Source organism: Equus caballus, chromosome 5 (genome assembly GCF_041296265.1).
Source record: "Equus caballus isolate H_3958 breed thoroughbred chromosome 5, TB-T2T, whole genome shotgun sequence".
Classification (NCBI taxonomy): Eukaryota; Metazoa; Chordata; class Mammalia; order Perissodactyla; family Equidae; genus Equus; species Equus caballus.
The window spans coordinates 45,304,644-45,312,557 of record NC_091688.1 but is presented as its reverse complement, the minus strand read 5'-3'; the positions used below and the strand labels follow the sequence as shown (position 1 = coordinate 45,312,557).

The window sequence follows — 7,914 nt, the reverse complement described above, 5'->3', positions numbered from 1 at the left end:
GCTAATATGAATAATCTGAGAAAATCTGTGTACTGTATAAATTCTATTTAGTTCAGTATTTTCAATCTAAATATTATAATAAAGATTTATTAACTAAAAGTTCATATTTTGTATTAATCTCTAGCATCTATCCATGATAAATATATGTCAGAACAAGGTTCAAAAAATGTCTATCTAAATACACTAAGTGCCTCTGTCACTAAACTGTTTATACCAAAACTTTTCTTACCTGAAGGGGCCAATTTACCACAATGCGGTTACTGGTATTTAGTGCTCTCTTCCTGTCATCAAGAGACATTTTAATGTCTTACCGAAAAAGTCATCCTTGGTTGATAATCTGAGCACTTGGCCTTTGTCTGTTCTTAGTCATGTGGCTCATCGAAAAGTTTTCCAAAAGAGACCCAGCGTTGTCTGGAGAGTAACCTTCCAACATCATTCTCTCATTAGAGGTTTCATTTCCATGTTTATCCACTAATGCTGCCATTCAGAGACTGTTTAAAGAGATCAAACTCTTTTTTATTTTTATTTATTTATTTATTTATTTTAAAGATTTTATTTTTTCCTTTTTCTCCCCAAAGCCCGCCGGTACATAGTTGTATATTCTTAGTTGTGGGTCCTTCTAGTTGTGGCATGTGGGACGCTGCCTCAGCGTGGCTCGATGAGCAGTGCCATGTCTGCACCTAGGATTCGAACCAACGAAACACTGAGCCGCCGGCAGCGGAGCACGCAAACTTAACCACTTGGCCATGGGGCCAGCCCCAAACTCTTCTTTATTTTTAAAAAAATTTTAAAATTTTTTTGAGGAAGGTGGGCCCTGTACTAACATCTGCTGCCAATCTTTTTTTTCCCTTCTTCTCCCCAAAGCCCCCCAGTACATAGTTGTATATTCTAGTTGTGGGTCCTTCTGGCTCTGCTCTGTGGGACGCCAGCTCAGCATGGCCTGATGAGCAGTGCTAGGTCCACACTCAGAATTTGAAGTGGCGAAACCCCAGGCTGCTGAAGCGGAGTGCACAAACTTAACCACTTGGCCACAGGGTCAGCCCCAAGCTTTTTTATTTTTCCTGAATACTTATAGATTAATCATTCCTTCAACAAATATTTACTGAACACATATTATGTGTCAAACACCATTCTTGATGCTGGGGATATAACAAAGAACAGACAAAACCCTGGTAGGAGTTCAAGAAATACTTGTTCAATGAGTGGATGAAACACCCTCCTTCAGTTGTTTGCTTGTCTAGCTTACGTGTTCCTCTTTGTAATCACTGTTCAAACTACTGCTCCATTTTCTTTTCATAGAATGTCTCCTCAGAAGTAGAATGCTTAACCTACCACTTAGCACCCTGAGAGTCTCTGGGCTCCATAACCCTCTGGGGCCTTCAGTCAAGACTGGTACCAAAGAACTTTTAAACCAAAGTTGGGAAACTTAAGCCTAATTCCTTGTACAATAGTTCTATAATCTTTGGACCCTGCCCAGATGCAGAACTCTCCTACTCACTTGTACTTTCGTCCCTGGTCCCCTCAAATGATGCCTCACACAGAAACTCTTTTTTCTTTTGAGGAAGGCTGGCCCTGAGCTAACATCCATCCCCATCGTCCTCTACTTTCTATGTGGGACGCCTACCACAGCATGGCTTGACAAGCGGTGCCACATCTGCACCCGGGATACGAAGCGGCGAACCTCGGCTGCCGAAGCGGAAGGTGGGCACTCAACCACTGCGCCACCGGGCCGGCCCCCATCACACAGAAACTCTTTAGAGAATTTCCCTCAACCCACTCATTCAAATTACACCTAGGTTTCCCCTAAGACACAGCTTTATTTGCAGCCCTCGAGGGTGGGTTTTTTCCCTCCTACATCAGAAAGTTGGGGAACTGAGACCCTCTTTGCTCCCTAGTGTCATTTTCAGGCCATTATTCTTCTAAAGATATTTGCATGCAACCTCTCCTGCTTTGGAGTTCATTCCACCAGGTTAAACTCTCCTTCATATTCCCGGTCACTCCTACACCAGGACTGGCACTTGGCTTCGTCTTCTCCACAGTCCTGCATAATTCTGGATTTAAACACCTTGATTTATTGATCCAACACGCCAAGCCCATAATTCTTTTTGGTTGTTGTTGCTTTCTAAGGTAGACACTTTAATTTTCCTTTAATATAAAAAAATACAGTTGGATTTAACATGATAACAGAACACCAAATAAATAAGCTACCTTCCTTGGCAGCTGGATGTGGGAACTCCCTTAGTTCTTTTACACTCCAATGACCTTTACCTATACACCCACTCCCACTGCCCTTGTCATTACATTGGAAGAATTCCAACTCTAAAATCTTAGACTCTAACATCATTCTGACTACCATGTCCTGAGCTTCCAGCTTAATCATTTCTTTGACTTCTAAATCATCTGCTCTTTGACCTTATTAAGACTTCTCTTGACCAGAGGTTATCATACCTTCCTTACCCTACCTTCTTTCCCAGTCTGGATCAGGTGGATTCCCTGAACTGTCTTTCACCAGCACCTTCAATCCCCTTGTTCCCTTCTCAGTCTACTTCATGTGTCTACAAATCATGATCCAGGACGTACACAACAATATATGTGACTTCTCTGCTCTTGTACTCAGGCAGTTGGATGTTGCTAGAGGAAAGAGTAGAAATATACGAGTTGGTACCATTCCAATGGATTACACATTCCAAGGATTAGGCATTCGTCGTTTCTAATCTGTTAGGCTCAACACTGCTCCCTAACCTTTTTCCTTAGTATTTTTTGTCTGCTCTCTTCCATTCCGCTCCTTTTCATCTTCTCTTCTAAACTATGGCTACTTTTGTTAAGGTCCCTGTCTAACTGCCACCTCCCTAACTCTCATCTAGCAACTTCACATCCTACGCCACTAAGAACATTACAGCTGGTGGACAAGGACTCCCACCAATTATCTGTGAGTTTACCCATTGTTATATCTTCACTTTGAGTTATACATCCTGATTGAGACCAATTTCTTACTAAGCTGGCTTCCCAACTAGACTAACCCCAGCACCTCACCTTGTACAGTGGCTGGCACATACTAAGTGCTTAATAAATGTCTGCTCAAGTGTTGTTTACTTAACCATATCCCCCTGAGCTCTTGTTCCCATCCCCTCTTTTTTCTTCAGAACCCTGCTTTTTTGGTTATCGTCATTCTCTATTGAGTTTCAACTTTTACTTGTTCCTTTCACTCAGTCAATAAATGTGACTAAATCATTCCCATACTAAAACAACAACAAAACCTTCCCCCACTACTCAGTTCTACAAGCAAGATTGAAGCTGATGTCAAAAAGACTACTAATTGCCGAATCAAATGGACACCCTTTGGTCCATTTTTTAACATTTTGTGATTTTTATTATTGTTTTTAGAATAAAAATTACCTCTAATTATCAAAGACATGCTCATTACCAAAATCTTGAAAAGTACAGAAGGTGGACACACACACCCCCTAAACCATAATTGTGACAGAGGTATCCATGATATGGGCACATTTCTTTCCTGAAATTTTTGGGCACTTTTATTACCTGGGTGAGATAGTCTCATTTTCTACTTCATTTAACCACCGAAAGCATTTTACACGACTGACTGATCCAGTTCGTCCTTTAAACTGTTCTTGGGCACCACATCTTTCTGATTCTTCTATTTGTTGGGCCCTTTTCTCCATTCCCTTCAGATGTTAGCCTTCATCAGGGTCAGCTCTTCAGTCTTTCTGCTCTATATGCTTTCACTTCCAAAGCTTTACTAGTATGTATCAAAGTCCACAGAATCTCTATCTCCTATCTTGACTTCTTCTCTAACCTCTAGACTCATAAATCCAATAACTTACCGGTCATCTCTTCTTGGATGTCCTGTAGGCCCCTCTATCAACCCTTCTGCAAAACTGAACTCATTATCTTCCTTGTCAAACTTGCTCTTCCAGTTGTATTCTCTATCTGGGTTATGGCATCATTATTTACTCAGTTATCCAGGCCAGAAACCTGGGAATTTTTTATTAGAGTCTGGTCTCTTTCCAAGTCCCACATGCCACATCAAGTTCTCTTGACCGTACTTCTCATAAACCTCTTGAATCTGTCTACTCTTCTTCATCCCCACTACCATTACCTTCTTTAGTTCCTCATGATATCTAACCTACAGTACTGTAGCAACATAATAGTCTGTCATAATTCAACTAGCCCATGGTAATAGTTTACTAAATGGAGTGTCGTACAGTTTTCCACTTAGGTGTTTCATTGTTACTTCAAACTTATGCCACAAATTGAACTCATTATCTTCCTCTTCACAAAAGCCATAACTCCTTCTCAACTTTTCTGTCCCACTAATAGCATGTTTAATACATCAATTTTACCCTCTTCAATCTGTTCCCCACACTGCAGTCAGAAAGCTTATTCCAAAGAACTAACTTGATCATGTCATTCCCTTGCTCAACACCTTTAAACAGCAGCTTCTCACTGCCTTCAGCATCAAGTCCAAAGGGCTCTTTGTAATCTGACTCTTGTTTCCCTCCACCCATCTCTGGTTTTACCCCTTGCGTGCTATGCTACAGCCACTCGTTTCTTTTTGGATTCCAGAATGTAATACCTCTGCATGTTTTTACATACTGTTCCTTCCACCCGGAAGACTCCTTTCGCAGTCTAACCCCTTTATCTCAGTCCTACTACTCCAGCAGATTTCAGCTTAGAACATACTTTCTATGAAAGGATTTTCCTGACTGTTCTCCTACTTCCCCAAATTAGGTGACTGCCCCTACTCTGTGCTTCCAGAGCACTTTGGGTTTATCCCTATTTTAGCAGCGAATCCTTGTATTCTAATTGTCCATCTACCCATCTTTATTATCTCTCTCTCTAGTCTGGAAGCTCCTTGATGGCAGGAACTATCTCTTATGTGCTGCTGTAGTCCCTGCAGTAAGGGCTTTCCATGCCTTCTCTTGTTTAATCACCACAACAGTCCTTTATGGTAGGTACCACATCATTCCTATTTTACAAATAAGTAAATTAAAGCAAAGAAAGTTTAAGAAACCTGTCCTATCAAAATATATCAAAATCAGAGTTTTAAAACCAGGCAGCTTGACATTCAAAGCAGTCCATCACTAAATTCATTACCTTTAAATCCCTTCTCCACACAATTTGGCAGTGACCTATTTAAAACATCTGACCAGGGGCCAGCCCGGTGGCGTAGTAGTTAAGACGCACACTCGGTGTCGGCAGCCCAAGGTTTGCCGGTTCGCATCTGGGGCATGGATCCCAGCACTGCTCATCAAACCATGCTGTGGTGGCATCCCACATAAAATGGAGGAAGACTGCCATTAATTTAGCTCCGCGACCATCTTCCACAAGCAAAATGAGGAGGATTAGCAACAGATGTTAGCTCAGGGCCAATCTTCCTCACAAAAAATAAAGATAAAAAAATAAATAAAACAGATCTGACCAGATCTCTTCTTTGTAATCCCCTCAGTGGTTCCCAGGCCTGCCTGCATGCCATATACTCTGTAATCTGGCTCCTGTCTGCCTTCCTTTCTAGCCTGGTCTCCAGTCACTCCCCAGCGCTGCTACTGCAGAACCACCAGATTCCTCACTGTCTCATCCTTCTCTAAGTGTTGGTCCCTCTACCAAAATGCCCTTTCTCATCTTACCTTTTTGGAGAAATCCTGTTCATCCTTCGGCACTTACTCCATGAAACTTTTCCTGACCACTCTTTTTCCCCATCCCTTTGCAGGCAGTGGAGTGAATCCTGCCTCCACTCTCAGAAGCTGTGTGACTTGCACACGTTACTGTTGTAGTTTCCTCATTTGTATAATGGCAATAGTAAGACTATCTACTTCACAGAATTGTTGTGAGGATTAAATGAATGATGTAAGTTAAGCACTTAGCGTGGGCCTTGACACATAGCAAGCACTCAAAATATTTAGTAATTATTATTAAATGCTCATCCCTATTCCTGTCACTAGGCCTCTACTGCTGCAAGTTGAACATTGTAATACAATTTCCTCATGCGTAGTTTCCCCCCCAGAGTGTAATCTCTTCAAAAGCAGCACTCAAGTATCACTCATCTTATGTTTTAGCACAGTGCCTAGCATACTGTGGGCATTTATTACGATATTTGACCTGGGGGGCCGGCTCTGTGGCCGAGTGGTTAAGTTGGCGTCCTCTGCTGCGGCGGCCCAGGGTTCGGATCCTGGGTGCGGACATGGCACTGCTCGTCAGGCCACGTTGAGGCAGCATCCCACATCCCACAACTAGAAGGACCTGCAACTAAGATATACAACTATGTACCGGGGGGGGGGGGGGTGTTTGGGAAATAAAGCAGAAAAAAAAAAAAAAAGATTGGCAACAGTTGTTAGCCCAGGTGCCAATCTTTAAAAAAAAAAAAAGGGATATTTGACCTGGACTATTTAAATACTACTCAGTTTTTTTGTTTGTTTTTTTTTTGAAGATCAGCCCTGAGCTAACATCTGCTGCCAAGCCTCCTCTTTTTGCTGAGGAAGACTGGCCCTGAGCTAATATCTGTGCCCATCTTCCTCTACTTTCTATGTGGGACGCTTAGCACTGCATGGCCTGTCAAGCGGTGCCATGTCCGCACCCGGGATCCAAACCCGCGAAGCCCGGGCCGCCGAAGAACGTGCGCACTTAACTGCTGCGCCACCAGGACTGGCCCCCATACTACCCATCTGTCAAGGCCCAGTTCAATTTCCATTTCCTCTACTAATATTTACCCAATGATTCCAGCCTTTTGAATTTCCCCTTCTTAGAATTCTTTTACCACTGCCTAACTAATCATATGCTGTCCTGCATTATACGTAGAAGTTTCTCAGTGAGTCCTCAAGTTCTACCAGGGCAGACACCATCCCTTACGTTGTTTATCTGCCCAACAACAGTTAATATTTCTAATCACAAAGTCAGTGTTCACCAATTACTTGTGAATTAAAATATTGCTGCCCAAGCATGGGCGGCCTTAGCTTAGTAAGTCATCCATCTCTAAGAAAGTTTAGCTAACAGCTCATCTCCTGACTCTCCTTCCCTTAGCTCTTGGCACTCTGCTTAGAACTACACAAATTTGCTTTTATTTGTTTGCCATCGTTATGTCTTAGCTTCACGAGGGATGAGAGCCTCCCTTTCCTTGTTAACCTCCCTCAAGGCCCAGTAAAGGGCACTATACACGCGAGGGCTGCTCGTGTGGGTGCTGCTGGCTCGCTGTGGATAGATCCTCAATGGCAACTCCCTGAGCTATTTTTCTTTGCCTGCATTTTCCATGCCCAGGCCACATCAGCTTAAAATAAATGCTGCTGGACAATAATAATGGTGACTTCATTCCTGCCACTCTGCATATCAGATGGCTCAACTGAGAGGCTTGTCAGCACAATCATCACTCAGTCATGTTGGAGGAGTGGAAGAACCCTTGACTCCACTCTTTGGAATACAGATGTTAGAAAACATCCAGCTAAAATAATGGGCAGACTATCCGAAGCATTGCAGAATCCATCTGGCCTGGTTGCCTAGCCCTATAGTACAGGAGTGAAGGAGAAGGAATGGCAATTTTTAAACTGAAATAGAGATAGCCACAAACACTTCTTGGGACCTCAGGATTCCTAAGGCTACAGCTTAAAACAGGACCAGGGAAGTCAGGAATAATGGAAAAATCATATAAGGCCTAGATACTAACTCAAGCTCTTCAGTAAGCTAGCTTTGCCACCTTCTAAGTAGTTGAGTTCCATACCTCAACTTCTGTACCTGTATATTAAAATGAAATTGCCCTAGCTGAATGATCCCACATTCAGCCTCACTGACTCCATTCCCCAGCTATATCCATCTGGCAAACATAAACTAGGGACAACATGCTCAAAAAGAATTCATAGGATTGGTTTAAGGGGAACAGGATGAGGCTCACTAACCCCACCACAATAA

The 7,914-nt window shown here is 42.6% G+C and overlaps 1 long non-coding RNA gene across 1 annotated transcript; it reads right to left on the bottom strand.

Annotated features, from left to right (window-relative positions):
* Positions 1–512: 512 nt before the first annotated feature.
* On the bottom strand, positions 513–2,631 carry LOC138924291 (uncharacterized). Its single transcript, XR_011439217.1, has 2 exons — positions 2,463–2,631; positions 513–680 (listed from the first exon to the last, which is right to left on the bottom strand). It is a non-coding gene; the product is annotated as an uncharacterized lncRNA (long non-coding RNA).
* Positions 2,632–7,914: the final 5,283 nt, after the last annotated feature.